This window comes from Callithrix jacchus, chromosome 14 (assembly GCF_049354715.1).
Source record: "Callithrix jacchus isolate 240 chromosome 14, calJac240_pri, whole genome shotgun sequence".
Taxonomy (NCBI): Eukaryota; Metazoa; Chordata; class Mammalia; order Primates; family Cebidae; genus Callithrix; species Callithrix jacchus.
In genome coordinates, this window is record NC_133515.1 from 37,012,205 (window position 1) to 37,030,625 (window position 18,421).

Below are 18,421 nucleotides of genomic sequence, written 5' to 3' on the forward strand. Positions count from 1 at the left end.
AAATAAGCTCACAGAAGAGGCAAATATTGGAGTCATGAGACACTGACTTCAGAGTATTTGTAATAAATATTACAAATAAGATAAAAGACGGTGAATTGCAGGAAAAACTGGAAACTATAAATAGACCTTCTAGAATGTAAAACATGACTGATACTAACAACTCAATAGAATGGCTTAATAAAGAATAGAAAATTGATTCAACAAACTAAAAAGAAAATATTAACATTGAAGCAAAGAGAAATAATATTATATATGTATATGTGTATACATACTTGTATATTATATATGCATATGTAATAGACATATGTTATAGATATACATACATATATTGTGCATATGCATATGTATATATTATATATGCATATATAATACATGCATATTATACATATATTATGTTATTATTACATATATGAGTCTCCAGAAGGAAATATAAAAAGACTGTGGCAGAAGTGGAAGTGATATTTAAGAGACAATAACCAAGAATTTTCCAAAATAAAGGACTTGAAGCCATAGTTTCAAGAAGCACTGCAAACCTCAAGCAGAATGAATACAAAAAAAAAAAAAAATTGTTAAATGGCTGAAACTCAAAAATCAAGAGAAAAAATTATGAAATTGGCCAGAAAAAGGAATACATTTATTTTTAAGGAAATAATAATACTTTGACTCTCAACACAATTAATGAAAGATAAAAATAATAGAATGATATCTTCATAGTGCTGGAAAATCAAACAGCAAAAACCACACAGAAAAACCTGCTAAACTAGGATTCCAGAATTAACCAAAAAAAAAAAAAAATACTATTCAATAAAGTCTAAGAAAATTAATAATTAGCAATTATTTACTAAAGAAAACATTAAATAAGTAGTTTTTAGGAAAAAATATATACAAGATGGATGCCTAGAAATGAATAAAAAATGAAGAAGAAAGGAAAGGAGGAATATAGCAGCAATATCTAAATAAATTTTTACTTCATGGGAAATTATTAACAATGTTGATATGGCTTAAAATATTGAGAAAATTAAAATTAATACAACAGCAGTGCAAAAGACAGGGGGTTGGTAAACGAAATGTATCTGTCCTAAGTTTTTACATTATGTGGAAAGATGTAAACTGACATATTTTATGTTAGACTTAAGAATGAATATTGTAATCTATAGTTCAACTAATGAAAAAAGAACAAACCGAGAAAAGAAAATGGAGTAAAACACATTTACTTACTCTGAAAGTAGTCGAGAGAAGTAAGAAGGAAAGGCATAGAACAGGTGAGAAAGTTGAAAATAAATTAGAAACATAAGGTAATTAGATTGGAAGTATGTCAGAAATTACATTGAATGTAAATTAAATAATCCAGGAAACATATAAGATTCTCCAACAGGAGTTAAATACACACACACACACACACACACACACCACTCACACACACACACAGGCACACACACAGAGAAAGCAGATACTTTGTGTTAGTTTCCTATTATTGTGTAACAAATTATCAGAAACTTTGTATCTTAGAATAACACCCATTTAGTAGCTCACAGTTCTATGCCAGAAGCTGGTGCAGACTAGACAGGATTCTTTGATAGGATCTCAGAGGGCTGAAATCAAGGCATCATCCAACTTTCATTTGCATCTGGGAAATCTGAGAAAATTTGTTTCAATGCTTATTAAGATTATTGAGAGTCTCCAACATCTTGCCACTGAAGAACTGAGGTCTCCATTTCCTACCAGATGTTGCCTTGGATGTTCTCTCAGCTCCTAAAGGATGCTTTTGAATCCTTTCCAACTGGCCTCCTTTAACATCAGAGCTATTGATGGAATATTTATTTTGCTTTTATCTTTCTCATGCTTTGATTCTCTCTGACATCCCCTCTGCTACTCACCTGTAAATTATTTAGGGGATTATGTGGTTAGATTAGCCCCCCTGGATAATAACTCTTTTGATTAACACAAAGTCAACTGATAAATAATTCTAACTATATCCGTAAAATCATTTTTGCCATATAGCATAACATTATGAGAATGATATTGCCTGATATTTACATTTTCACTTTTACTCAAGGGGAGGAAATTATGCAAAGGTGAAAGTCAGATTATCATCTTAGAGCTTTGCTGACCATATTGCATACAAGAGAAAATCTTTAAATGTGTAACTATATAAACTTGATAGTAAAAGGGAGGAAAAAGTATACTACACAGACCCTAATCAAGACACAAACTGTATATCCATATAAATATCAAACAAAATGCATAATTAAGAAATATTAAGAAAGATAAAGAGACACTTCATAAGGACAAAAGGTCAATCTGCTAAGAAGGTAGAGCAATGCTAAATTTCTGGGCACTAAAGATTTAGCCATAAGCTAAACAATAGAAGAACTAAGAGGAGGAATCAATAATGGGAGATCTTAAGAGATTTTTCTCAATGACTAATGGAACAAGTTAAAGGAAATTAAGTACATACACACAAAATTGAGGCGACATTATTAACAGAATTGATCTAATTGATGTATCCAGAATATTGAACTCAACAATTACATAATACATATTATTTTTAAGTATATATGAACCATTGACCACAATTGACTATATGCTGTGTCTTAAAGCAAATCTCAACAAATTTCCAAGGACCAAAAGAGCAACAAAAGTGATTTTTAATCACAGCAGAATTAAGCTAAAAATTAATGATAAATATATTGATAGAAATTAAGAAACATAAATAAATGAAGCTATATAAAATAAGCATCACTAGAAAAATGAATATTTTAAAAATATCTGAACATATCTGTTGATATTATATTAATGTAAAAATTACTATATTTTTGGTAGAAATTGATGAGTTGATTTCAAAATGTATATGGAAATAGAAAGGGTCAGGTATAGGCATGATAACTGTTGAAGAACAAAATTGGGGGACTTAAGTCAATAGATGCCAACAAGCTATTTATTCTGATAAAGTTATTTATAAAGCTATTTATTCTGATAACAAACTCTCCTCATTGGCTCTATTTTTTTCACTTTAAATGGCTGATAGCTGTTCACCTAATGTTTCATTGATTTTATCTGAAAGAAATATTCTATGTCTTTCCAGTCAGCTATGCATTACTATAGCTGATCCCACACTACTATAGCTGATGCACACACACCCACACACTCTAATATGTATATATTTAATTCAGTATATATATATATATATATATATATATATATATATATATATAGAATGTCAAGTGCTATGAATTAAAGTGACAGAGACAGATAAATAGATCAAAATAGCAGAATAGTGAGTCACGAAGTAGATCATTCATAATGTTCACTTATTGTCACTTCATTTGTAAGAAAGCTACTGTAGAACAGTGAAAATAGGACAATCTTTTTATTAAATTGTGCATCCTCTGGATGGATGAAAAAGAAAAAGAAAAAATAAGTTTGACCCTTATCTCACACCATACATGTAATTCAATTTCAGACTGACTGGGATCGAGTTCTAGACGTAAACATTATGCTTCTAGAAAATAAAAGTAAATTATTTATACATTTTAGATGAACAAACGTTTGTTAACTACTTAACCATTTAGGAAAAGATTAATCAAGTAGGATACATGAAAAATTAAGAGTTCATTAAGAAAGTCAGAACATCAAATGGAAGAAGATATTTGCAATAAACATAGTTGACAAAAACCTCAAACCAGAAATTATAAAGACCTCCTGTAAGTTAACAAGACCAAGAAAAATAATTCAACAGAATAAAATGGGCAAAGTGATTTATATTAGCAATTTTACAAAAGAAGAAATCCAAAATACTGCGGGAGTGGAAAATGGTGCTCAACCTTATTAGTTATTATGAAAATGTGATATGAAAACAATTGAGAGATCACCACCTATTCAAAAGCTACAATTTAAAAATGACATAATGCCAAACTTTAGCTAGGTTTTAGGGCAACTGCAGCTTCTCATTACAGCTGATGGGAATATCTAGTGGTACAAGGACTGTGGAAAACTGTCAATAACTACTTAAGTTCAACAAGTACATAACCTATAACCATGCAACCCCACTCCTAAGTATCTGCTTAAAGAAGTGCATATTACACAAATCAGAAGACAGACATAATAATGGCCACACCAGTACTATCTGTATAGCCAGTGTTATCTATAATTGTCTGTCAGTAGTCTAATGGACAAATTTTGCTTACCTCATGCAATAGAACATGGCTATGAAATTTAATAAATGATTGCTACATACAACACAAAAGCATCTCACAACATACACTACAAAACCTGTCACACGAATTTCAAACAATGCTGAATGACAGAACCCTGACACAAAGAAATGTAGATTTTATGGTTGCCATATAAACTTCAAAAGTAGGCAAAAATAGTTGATCATATCAGTAGGTTAAAAGTTATATCTGGAAAGGAATGTAAGTTTAGTGGCAGGAGAGGTGTTTCTAGGGTACTGATAAAATTATATTCTTAAAATCTGGGTAGTAGCCAAATATGTGCTCATTTTGTAATAATTCATCTAGCTATACTGTTATTTGTTGCACTGTTGTGTTTGCATATTATACTTTATTATTAAACATATCAAAGGAATCAAAAATAATGCTTGAGAGGTAATATTATTACATACATATTAGATATTTTTATGAGTATTTTGGTATAGTTTCCAAATAAGCAATTCCTAGCCCCAGAGCATGCTATACTCTAAAAACATAACTATTTTTTCCATTGTGTTGAATATAAATATAATCTAAAGAAAAAGGAAGTATATTTTGTTCAATGCTGCTATCACATACTCCGTGTAAGCCTCACCCACCTTGGGGAGGTAGGTAGGTAGCTACTGATGATAGAACTGAGTTGCTAAAAATTTAAATACTTTGAGTAAGATTGCATGTCTAACATCTGTTAAAGCAGAAGCTGAAACTTGGGTCTGAATCAAAATCCTGTTTCTTTTTTATTGACCAAAATATGCAAGAGATGAGTCTAGAAAAAGAAAGAAGAAAGAAAGAAAGAAAGAAAGAAAGAAAGAAAGAAAGAAAGAAAGAAAGAAATTGGCATAAGACTGCATCATTTTATGAGCAGTGAATTCACACAACTAAAATTCCAAGCCCCAGCTCCAGGATATGGACCATTTGTGCACATCATCTTTGTGGCAAAACAAACTGAATTTTCTTATATAAACGGAGGAAACAAATAGAACTATTGGAATAATAGAAGAATTTGTAACCTATTCCCAAAGCTGACAGAGGAGGAGCAAACATCCCAAGATGTTTTTACTAAATCTGGTTCCTAAGGATTTTCAGAGTTTATAAAGTTCCAATAATGAAGTTACCTTGGTGGCTCTGAATTTTATTTCCACCCTAAATGCCTAACATTTGCACCTAATGTTTAATTAAAATAACTAACCCAATAGTCCTCCCAGGCAGCTATGCATTACTGCTGCTGACATATATTTACTACTTCACTCAGCACAAATAGTTGGCATGCCCATTGTGTGCCAGGTGCTATGCTAAGACGTGGAAATAGGACAAAATATAGGCTCTGTCTTCAAAAAACAGTCTGACTAGAAGAGAGATGAAAGAAGTCACCAGGCATTTACAACCCAGAGAAGGAGATTCTACGAAAACTCTTAGTATCCAATGCAAGACAAAAGGGAGCCAGAGAAGCTTAGAAAGAAATATGAATGTATCAGGAAGGGACTGTGAGTGACACCAAGCAAAGGCAGTTTAGGAGAGCTCTCAGAGAGCAATCCCTGGGAGAGGAAGGAGCATGGAATTGAGAAAGTAGGGTTTTCATAAAATTAAACCTAGTTGAGTAAAATTTGAGTATTGAGTGTGAAAAGTGTGTGTGTTTCAAGAGATGAGTCACAATAAATCAGCAGAAGGCATATTACAAATGTCTTTGAGATTCAATTTAAGAAAGAGACTCCTTATGAAGATAATGCAAAGCCATTGAAGCATTCTGAGGTTAGGTTTTGTTTTTTAAAGCTGTCACTTTGGGTACAAGTGGTGTACAGACAGAAATTGGACAAAATTGGAGTTAGGAAGAGAAAACATGCACCAAGGATAACCAGGCAAGAGATGAAGATGACCTAAATCCCAGTAGAATTAAAATCATGGTGTAATGTATACAGTAGGAAGATATTAAGAGGAAACAATAGACGGAATTTGGTTTGGGATTAAGAAAAAAAGGAGAAGTCAGGGTGACACCCAGCTTTCTCACTGGGTGTGTGGTAGCACCCTCTGGTAACATAGGGACTAATGGGGGAGGAGCAGATGTATAGGGAAGTTGTTAGGTTAAGTTCTATATCTGTTGAATTGAAGGCACCATTGGGGCAGTCACACTAATACTCTAGTAGGCAGTTGAATACATAGGACCAAAACTCAAAAAATAAATCTGGCTGGAAGTGGAACGTGGGGTCATCAGGTCATAGTGATTATTGAAGCCAGTCGTGAGGACAAGATCACAGGAGAGGAGGGTGAGACTGTGAACAGGCCAATAGGCATCCTTGGTCACTGGGATTTTGAAGACAGAAGCATGTCCTCTTCTATCCCTTCCACATTTTTCCTTCTCTCTTATGTTGGTACCTGTGCCAGAGCAGCCACCAACCAGTTTAAAAACCAGTGCAATAAGTAAAGAAGACCTGCTTCAGAGAACAAGGCCAAGACGATTTTACTGACACCTAGATTTCACTATTGCAATGAATGCTGCCAGGTGAGCTTAAGAATCACCTACATCTTCTATCTTCATCTAGGAAAGCAAAATAATGAATTCCCTGTGTGAATTTAGCCCTCTTATGGCATCTGAAAGAATAGATTAAATTTCTTACATCAGCAAAGTTTCCCTTCTCACAGATTTTGCTATTAAAAAATTAGGTCTACTTAATGGCGTCTTATATTTACAAAATATTTTATAGTTTTCAAAACACTTTCACATGTTGTTTTATTTGAGTCTTATGTGATTCACAAGATTCACTATTATTCCCATTTCATTGACAAGAGGAAAGGTGGATGCTTACAGTTTATTACTTATTAGTGCTTATCATTCAGTTTTCCTTCTTTCCTTTTTTGTTTTTTTTTTAAGACAGCTTTACTCTGTCACCAAAGCTGGAGTGCAGTGGCATGTTCACAGCTCACTCCAGCCTCGATCTCTTGAGCTCAAGAAATTCTCCTGACTCAGCTTCCCAAAAGCTGCAATTACAGGCTCGCAACAACATACCTGGCTATCTTTTTGGACATTTTTTTAGAGATGGGAGTCTCACTATGTTGCCCAGGCTGGTCTTGAACTACTGGACTCAAGTCATCGTCCTGCCTTGGCTTCCCAAAGTACTGGGATTACAAGCATGAACCACCGTGCCATGCCATAATTCAGTTTTCATTAAGTGAAAATCAAATATCCTGGTTGGACTGATACAACCTCCTAACAGTTGTCATTTATGACAATTCCTTGTTTGCTTTGGTCTGCATTTTCATTTTGTTAAAAGAAAGGGAGCAGTGTTATACTCAAAAGCACACTTGAGATTAGATCTGCATTCCAATTTCAGCTCTATCCAGTCCATTCATTTGTGTGTGCCCTAGCCTTCCCATTTACAAAATAAGGATAGCAGCACTTGTCTCGCAGGACTGCCATTGATTTGGGGATGAATAGAACAGCACAGTGTCAAATGGCAACTGCAATGCAGCATGCACAGTGGACAGCAGTGGTTTGTACACTTCCACATGCATCAGTATCATCCAGGGAGCTTTTTTAAAATGCTAAAGTCACTTTGGGAGGCCAAGGGGGGCAGATCGCCTGAGGACAGGAGCTCGAGACCAGCTTGGCCAACATGGTGAAACCCTATCTCTACTAAAAATACAAAAACTTAGCTGGGCATGGTAATGGGCACCTGTCATCCCAGCTATTCAAGAGGCTGAGGCAGGAGAATTGCTTGAATCCAGGAGGCGGAGGTTGCAATGAGCCAAGATCGAGCCACTGCACTCCAGCCTGGACGACAGAGTAAGACTCTGTCTCAAAACAAGCAAACAATCAAACAAACGACAACAACAAAACAGTGCTAAAATCTGGGTCCCAAAATTCCTGGGAGTGGGTTCATTACATCTGTATTTTTAAAAATAAAATTGACAAACACTCATTTAGGTGTCAAGAACTTTACAATTACAGTGAGGCAGCAAAGAAAGACTGCTTATGAGCATATGGTCAGAATTCAGATGTCCGTAAGCAAAACCATAGCTCCTCCACTCACTGGCTTTGTGATCTAAGCAGTGTTTCACCCTGTGATCCTTAGTTGCCGCCTATCTAAAATGAAAGTAGCTGATCATTATACTAATTAAAGGCATATAAATTCTTTGCCACAGCACCTTATGCAGAAAAACCTTCAAAATAGTCACTGTTGCAATAAATATTAATGCATGCCTTCATATTTCACAAGCTCAGTGAGTCACTGACCATGGAGTTTCTACCTTCAGCATCACAGTCCTGGCTTCTGTGAGGTAGTCAAGTTATTATCTCAGAGTGGAGACTGAAAGCAGTGAGAGCTCAGCCAGCACTAACTCTGAAACTTCCCTTGTTTCTGCAAACCTCTTTCCAGGACCCCAGAAAGCTGCAAAAAGAGTTTGACTATGAAGCTTAGAGAATTACTGGAGACAGATCTACTGAAAATCATAAAAGCCAACTTTGAAAAATGTGTTCTAAAATGTCCTGCAGAGAAAAAGCTTAAATCTTGACTTTTGTTTGCCTCTGCCTCCCTGCCCATTTAGGAGGGACAGGACAAGCAATCTCCCATCTGAGATGAAGCCACTGAGTAGGAAGAGGTTCTGCATGAATGTGACCAATTCATTCATGTGAATGTCTGCACTGACTCTTCATTCATACTCAGCTGCGAAGTGGGGGTAGGATCCCACTTAAAGAGGAGAAAATTTCACCCTGGAGAATTAGAGACACACTGAACCAGGCCAGCATATTTTTAAAAAAATCACTCTCCTTAATAATTCTGTCAGTATGATTCAATGCCTCCTGAGGTTTTATTCTTTCATTTGAGGCAACAGCTCTATAGCATAGTTCCTCACTACTCAATGTATGATGAAGTACTGTCATTAGTATCTCCTACGACTTTGTTAGAAATGGACATTGACTTCTCTGTCCAGCCAAATACTTACAGTAGTATCAATTTCACATTACTTTGATTACTTCTTCTAAAGTACTACATTTGAGGGAAAGTTACTGGCAAACAGATTGGTCTTTAAGTCTTCTCAAAGGAAAAGAGAACCCCAAATCAGCCCAGCAAGAGCTCTGACATTAGTGCACTGATTATGCATACAACACTAGGTAATCAACCTGAGAAGTTTATTGCCCACCCACTTGAGAGTTTAGTGTTATTAGCTAATTAAAGAGAGGATCTGTCCTCTTTTATATATTGCACTTAATGAATAAGATAATCCGAGCATAGTTACCATGGTATACTATTTATAAAGTCATGCCATTTGGTTGTAATTTTTCAACTGATTAGAGCTTAATTTCTCTTGTAAATTGCCTACAAGTAACAAATAAACCATAGCGGGGTGTCCAGGTTTATGGCAAAGTAAAATTTATCTGATTGGGCTTCTTTCCTTCTGAAGTAAAACACAGCACTGGGGCTTTCATTTCCTTTATATCCAGATTCATCTGAACCAGTAAGACAGATGAACTGACTGTAATCGAAATGAAAATACACAACTGTAATGAAAGAGAAACAGTGGTTTTTTTCTTTAAATATATTATGTTCTCTTGTTGCCTTATTTGTGTCTTTCTGGAATGACAAGACATTTGTATAGAAATAAAGAGGAGATACCTGGGCATATTTGAATCATTTCTTTTTTCACTCAAAGCCTTTAAATAAAGCAGTTCGTATTATGTTCTTCTCTCTCCCTCTGCCTCTACCACCCTCTGTCTCAAATGCATCCACCTCATTACAACAAGCGTCACTCATTTTTAGATTCCAATTTGCCACCATCCCACACAGACCTGCTGTTCCATCTCTTCATGTTAATTCCCATAAATAACTGATATCAAAATGCAGTCCTGTAGATACACTTCAGAAAACTTCTTGTGTTGAGAAACTAGAAACTAGAAAGCTATTCAAGGCATTGGAAGTTGCTAGAGATTTGTTTAATCCTTCTCTGAGGTTTCAGCAACACATTAATAGCAGAAGGTTAGCACTGTCCATCATAAAATTGCAGTAATATATAAAGCATAGCAAATGTAGTTTTTAAAAATTTCAAGAGCAACTTCCAAGTAACCCATATGTTCATAGGCTGCTTATATAGATGCAGGATAATTTATGTACCAAACACATATGTGATTCCTAGGACATATTTAGGAGTGTACAGTGTTTTAAAGGTTTTCAAGTTGAGATCATCTATTTGTATATATGACATGATGATGGGTGTCTATACTATGCACTTAAGTCATCCCATTATCTAAAAGGAATACACTGCAGCTTAAGTTTTCTGAATTGTTCTGTAAACTTGATGCCTAACTTCTAAAGTTCATGAAAAGCGAATTTAAAAGAAATCTAAGCAATCAGTTTATTCTTTTTCCTTGGTTGGGGGGGGTTCAAAATAATTTTTAGATTCCAAAGTGAAACCATGGATAGAACTAGTCAGGATTAATTTCCCTGGCTACAAAATCTTTGTAGAATTATCAGCTATATCCAAAAGATAGTGAGTTTTCACAATTACATTTTCAGTGCAACTGAAAAGATCAAAGTATGTTCTTATTGTGAGAATTTTCATTTATTTCTCCAGAACTTTTCTTTAATATATTTATGACACCACGTCTTGGCATTTCTTTCTAATGAGTAGTCGGATGCTCTGGTAATTAAATGCCATGTATAGTATCTGAGAGGAACAAAATTTAACCTGGATTATAATTCAGCATTTTTATAATTGTGTTTCTTAGAATCCCAGATTCACTAAACAGTGAATGGGAAACCACAGAATCTTTGGGGCTCTTGTCTCTGTCCCTCCTACAACAAAATTATCTTCATCCCATAAACTTTAGGAGTAACGGTTTCTATACCATATTTCATTTCAAGAAATGGCTTTGCTATATATAATAGTGCTGAAAACTACTATTCTAATATATTAGAGTACTCAAAGGTGACTAGAGAGCTTAATACTTCGGAAATATGCTATGACATATAGATCTGGTGACCAAATACCCTACTTTACTAATTACTGAAGTGCAATTTGGGTGGAAAAGAGGTATTTAACTGGATTTCTATCTATACCGTATCCCAGAGGTTAGTAATCATCTCACCTTACACCAGTTGTCCCAATGGTCCCTTCTAAAAAAGTCTTACTTGGGGGCCGGGCGCAGTGGCTCATGCCTGTAATCCCAGCACTTTGGGAGGCCGAGGCGGGTGGATCACGAGGTCAAGAGATCAAGACCATCCTGGTCAACATGGTGAAACCCCGTCTCTACTAAAAATACAAAAAATTATCTGGGCATGGTGGTACGTGCCTGTAATCCCAGCCTGTAATCAGGAGGCTGAGGCAGGAGAATTGCCTGAACCCAGGAGGCAGAGGTTGCGGTGAGCCGAGATTGCGCCATTGCACTCCAGCCTGGGTAATAAGAGCGAAACTCCGTCTCAAAAAAAAAAAAGTCTCACTTGAAATTATAAATTATATAGCCACTCCACATTTAAAACCTCAACATTTAGAAAACAAAGAACCAGTAATATAATATGCAATGAAATTCTGTACAAGGCAATTCTGAGTTCTAGAGTATGATTCCTCTACATGAAGAAAAAGACAACTTTATTTTTAACAGATCTGAGAATCCATCATGGATGATAATGTTGTGTCCTAAATAAACTTCAGTTTTGTCTCACAATTTGGAAATACGTTCATTTATCCTATAATAGTCATGACTTTTCTATAATAATCATTATTTAATACAATAAATCATTTTACTTTTTCATTAAAGTTCCAGACAGTAAATATTTTAGCTTATGCAAGCTTTATGGTCTTTGCTACAACTACTCAATTCTGTCATTATAGCACAAAAGCAGCCACAGGCAATATGTAAATGAATAAATGTGAGGATTTCCAATAAAGCTTTATTTCTAAAAATAAGCATTGGGCCAGAATTGGCATCTGGGCCATAGTTTTTCAGCCCCTGGAATAGAGAGTAAACAGTAACCCAGTTAAATATCCTTCTCCCCATACAATTGATGCATCAGTAATTCATCAGGTGAGGATACAAAAAATAATTCCCTCCATGTGATGTCTTGTCAAGGTCTTCTGCTGAGTTATAATTAAGATGACTTATTAACAGTAGATTAGAAAGGACCTATTGTCCTAGGTATTTCAAATTTGTATTACAGCCATTCAAATGAATTGTCTGCCTGCATGTATTTTGTCTTAAGCATGGAAAACCTTGACATAACAATCCAACCAGGGCTCTAATCAACCTAATTAAGCAGTAACAGCAAGGAAACAAGCACACCCTTAATTAAATTAATATTTCTTTCATAAGAAGTCATGAAAAGAATATGGGTTTACAACAGCATCTGAACCATGCAAAATACATTTATTTAACTGCTAAGTGGGAGAGAGTCACTGAGACCCTTCCACAAAGTAAAATATTTTCTATCTAAAAACTAGCTATGGAATATACCTACTCACAAGTAAGCATTCTGAATGCTTTCCACAGGCATGTATGAACAGGGTCACACAGATCTATAAAAGCCGTGACTATAAAAATTAGTGATTTTTCTAAGGAGACAATGTGTCAGGAGAGCTCCAGTGTTTGAAAGACAATTACAGAGTTCATAGTCATGAAAGCTGGATACAAATTCTGACTAGCCCCATTCATGGCTTCATTTTGAAAAGGTCACTTCACTCTTGAGTCTTATGTTTCCTGTAAACAAAATGAGTGTTTTGAATTAGATAGCATGCAAAGCTTCACCCTGTAGCCACTACAGCAGAAAAACAGGAGGCCTGGGTTCATTCCTTGCTCCACCAGCTTAGTAACCATCAACAAGTCACTCAATTTCTCAAAGCTTTTAAAGTGGAACTAAAAATAATGGTGACTGACTTTTCTGTAGGAATGTTGTAGGTAATAATAAGCTAATGTGCAAAAAAACTCTTAGCTTTATATGCCTGATATAATGTAAATATTATTTGTTTTTGATATTTGGTAGATAGATATCCAGTAATGAGGTTGAAAGTAACTACTCTTTAAACCCTGCAAAACCAAAAGCTGGATACATAAAACTAGGGCCCAGCATAACAGTTCCTTAAAAAGATGATAGATAATTATATACTATAGATGATTAATAGATAAGCAGAAAGATGGTAGATGCACATGAAAATATGTGTTCCTCTCTTCTTTGTGGGTCTATAAATAAAATGTGTCAAATAACAATTAATTAAAAAATTCTCCCAGAAGGATGAGAAGTTTCAAAAAAAAAAAAATCCACCCACCCTAATAGTGGGAAGGAACCTTGTTTGATAGCCTCTTCTCATTTATCTCAAAGACAACTAAATTTTCTAAAGAAGAAATTCATTTAAAAATCAAACAAAGAAAATATAAAAAATTACAAAATCAAGGCAAGTCTTCAAAGAGCTTAATAAGTATCAATGTTACAACGAAGAAGTTTGCAGCAACCAAGGGTAAGAGGAAGACAGACAAAGAAGGCAGGTCAAGGCTGAAGAAAGGCTACCTGTGGACAGCTCATGCTAAGGAATGACTTACATCAACTAGGAAGAAACTCCATGGTCTGCTTAACAGAAGCGGCCGAAACAAGGGGCCAGATGGTAAATATTTTAGCCTCTGTGTACCATATGACCTCTGGGGCAAATATGTTCATATTTTTTAGTGTGTAAGCAAATAATGATAGTAAATAAACTAAAGAGTATGACTGTTTTTCAATAAAACTTTATGAATCAGACAATTTCATGCCCTGTGTGTTAGTATATATTCCACTTCAGACCTTGATTGTGTTTTGGGGTGGTGAAGAGACCACTAGTATGTGGGTCCAATTTCCCATTGTATGCAAGAGGTAGCATGAAATGGATCCTTTTCTCAGGTTATCTTATCTGCAACAGAACATGTGTATTTCCCTTTTTTGTATTAATTAGGAATCTCCTTTAATTAGTTTATGTTTTACTTAGGGTATTTCATGATAATTGTGACTCAGTTTTATGGACACAAAAAAGTATTTATAATGGAGGAGTGAGCCTTGTGACGACATTAGATCCCTTCCACCATGGAGGGAACAGTAATTTGTCCTGTGGGATATTGATTTGCCTTTCCTGTAAGCAATGTTTCTGCCAAAACTGCCACCTATGATCTAATACAAAGTCATCTTCACCCCTTAGAATTCTGCCAACATTGCCTCCAAACAAACAAACAAAAATTTTAGAATGAAAGAGGTGGTGTAATGGGCTTACCCTCACAGACGGTATTATTCTTAGCACATATTGTATCACCTAAAAATAATTGGCCTTATAGAAGAGTAGAAAAAGTGGACTGGCTCACTGAAGGCCAATGTCTAGATCAGTAATCAATAGTTACAGAACAAGTCACTCCCAAAATTTGAATTAAAACAATTTATTTTCTCGTATTTCAGTAGGTTGAATAGGCAATTCTAATCATTTTGCTTGGGCTCCTCCTTATTTGACTGCAGTAGCTGAACATTATGTTTAGGCTATACGGTCCAATTTGACACCTTGCTAGTGTCTGGGGTCTCACCTGGGCTGGATTGAATGATTGTGAAACCAGGCCTCTTTCTCATTCCAGCCTGTTTTACACAATGTTAGAAACATTCTTAGAGCAAGGCATGAAGGACAAGCACTGGTCAAGACCCTTCTTGTGCTAATGCTGCACAATGACAAAGTATTCAGATGGCTAAACCCATACACTACACAAGAAAGGGTGCATTAACATAATCTACCACAGTTGACCACACTGAGCTTTTTGAGATTTTTTCCATGACAAATTTTGTTAAACATGCACATCAGGTGGTAGTTCCTTTTAAGTGGCTGAACAGATGTCCCACAAACAAGATAGGGAAATGAGGCAGAATGTGCCATGTTGAATGCTAGCTTTGTTTTATCTTGAAAAATCACCTTTCAAATGTGGTGTATAATAGATAACCTAATCTTTACAATCTTCTGAAGTTGGATGTCAGGTCTTATTGATAGACTTACTAGTGAGAGTTTATGGCAAATCAGTAATTTATAGTTTTCTGAAGTTCCTGAAATTTAAAAAAATAATCTTATAAAAATGATTCATTTGAATAATGTAAATTTGTTTTTACCTTTATTTTGAAGATATTTTAAAGTGATTTTGTAAATTTCTTTTATTTACTGCATGATAGACACACAAAAATGCTACCTGAAAAGTCATCAAGGGACTTAATATAAATTTTCACAGTGAATTCTTAGAACATGATGAAAATTATTACTACATGTGCTTTTTGATCAATGTAATCAATTCTCCTGATAATAATAATTATGGATATAATTCACCATTTATTACCTGTCACCATTGAGCAAATAGCAAAAAAGAAATTAACCTTTGAGCAGAATTAAATGAACATGAAAGAGCTCAATGCTGTAGGAGTGAAAATATTTATAGAAATGCTAATTGAGTATCTGGCATTTAAGTTAAATGGCATAAAATAACTTTTCTCAGGCAAGAAGGAAAAAGGACCATTGAATTTGTAAAATATTTCTTATTTTTAATAAGGCTCGGCAATGAGTGAAGTTTATGTCTCAGGACCTGCGTTTACATATGACTATAGTTTAAAACTAACTTCACAATAATGGCTGTCAAAGAAGCTCAACAATATTTTCAGCCAAAATATTCAAAGTTTTGCTTTCTCAGTATGTTTCAATAATACCAAAGCAACTCTGATTTGTTTTATGAAAATGCCAATCTGATCCTGTTGAATTAAAAAAATATTGTTAATATTTTTTCCAACCATTTCTATTGGTGTTAAACAGAAATACTTAAATTGAAAATGATGTCCATAGGACTGATTGATTGGAAATATATAAACAAAATGTAAAAACCCATATGTAAACAAAGTAATGTTACTTCATTTTCCTAATTTCTCTTGATATAGGTAATTGGCTTACATACAAATACATCTAACCCTTGAGGTAGTAAGCTTTTGGAAGGAAGGCTGGTCATGGGTAGTAATTAGGGTTAGGCTCAGATACAAGTAACAGAGATCCAAAAATTTGGACTTAAATAAAATAGGGCCATTTCTCTCTCACGACCAACTCTAGGTTTAGGCAATCTAGGGTAGATATGGTGGCTTTGCATTCCTCTGAATCTAACCTGCTTCCAGTTTTGGTCTCTTTCTTTCTAGGTTGCTTTATCCTCATCATATGAGATGGAAATCCAGACATCACTCTACAACCCAAACCTTGTTTGGAGATGTAAGGGAGAGACCAAGGGGGAAAGAACCCCCTCAAGCTTTCTTTTAAAGAAGTGTGTTAGAATTTGTCACCTATCACTTCAATATATCACATTGACCAGAACATAGGAACATGGCCATGCCTGGATGAAGAGGAGGCTAGGGAATAGAAACTGTATTTACATTTTCTCAACTTAAAATTTATATTTCTATGGAAGAAGAGAAAACAGATGTTTGAAGGAAACTAGCCACAGATTCTTTTCTTGACCTTCACATTCCCTGAACCTTTCCTAGTACTTAACAAAATTGACTTTAGGTAAATTCTTGTTGAGTAAATTAATAAGGAAAGAATGAGTGGATGAAGCAAAGCAATGCATTTCAACTGGAGTATTAATTAATGTAATTGAAGCTTCTAAAATAACATCATCCTAATCAATTTCTCAATCTTTATAAGAAATATGTGGAGACAGAAGTCAACACTAAAATCAAAACTGTCATTTTACCTATGACACTTGTAGAAAAAGAATCTTGTATAAATGCACCAGTAAGCTGTAAATAAATGGTCATATCCTAGCTATTAAGAATTATAATTTGGACAGTGAATAGATCCCATTTTTTGAGGACTGACCACATACTTGGAACCCTGTGTAGTACACTACAGACATCATCTCGTTTGATTCTCAAATCTATTTTGTACAACGGGTAAAACTATCCCAGATGAGAAACTAAAATCCACAGAAGTTAGGTTGGTTTCTCATGGTCACAGGAAGTAAGAAGCAGAATTCAGACATAGAGCTGGCTGCTTCCCAAACCTTTCTTCACTATGAGAATGTCAGATACCAAATTAGGAAATGAGATTGGATTGGCAGCCTAGAGCCAGATTATGGATAGCCTTGAATTCAGGCCAGCAAATTCTGTTTTATTCTGACACAAATTGAAAATTGTTAGAAATGTTGAAGAATGTGATAAATATGAAGTCTTAGGAATATTATCCTGAGAGTGTTGTACGGGATGAAATGGAAGGTAAAGAAGGAGCAGAGAGGCCAATTCAACACTTGCCAGAGTGCTGATTTCTAGACTAGAATTGTAGTCTAAGAATTCTCCAGGAGTAAGTTGAATCCTAGACTAGAATTGTAGCTCCAGAATTTGAAACATGGCTACAGATGCAGGTACATTACAAAGAAAAACAGAAAGAGAAGAATTTGGAAGACACAGGTGTGTGCTAAAGTTCTATATGTCTTCCAGGTTTCAACTGACAGTGTAGAGGCTATAAAACAGAGTCCAGAATCCCATTTCCTGTCTTTAGAGGCCAGAATCCCATTCCCTGTCTTTGGTTTTCCACAGCCCCACATGCCCGTAGGTGGGTTCATCCTTACCCAAGTTGTAGACTTCTCCATACAGTGGAGTAGGAGATGCATATACACCTGCATACCACTGTCTGGTAGAGCTGAGCATTCCAGGTCTTAGAACCCGCACTTCCCCAAAGTCCCAGTACTTATTTTTTCAGTCAGGACTAGAACAGGGTGCTTTGCTGGCAATCGCTATAAATCCATGGTAACTAAAGTTTTCTCCAATCCTTTCTTCTTGCTGTGAGTCTTTCCTAAGGATGAAATTTTAATCCCAAAAATGTTACCACTGTACTGATAACCTGCTTTGTGAGACTCACTGGTCTTATCAGTTTTGATATACCAGCCACAGGGTCTTCCTGCTCCTAGGCTCCACTTATGTTTTGGGCATCCCCATTTGGAAGTTCAGTTCCAATATCTAAACCTGTTTTAACTCTTGGACCTGGGGCTTCCCAAACAAATTACTTACTCAATTGCTTACTCAAATTCAGAGGACTTAGATTAGGTCCTAAAATAGTATCTCTTTTTCCTGCCCTTACATACTTCATGACATGGATCGGAGTGGCGCCATATAATCAAAAAATTTATGAGTCATTGTTGAAGGTATTGGATTTTAGGTGTAGGTGAGTTAAAAATATCAAGCAGTCCTTTTGGAAGATGGAGATAAAGA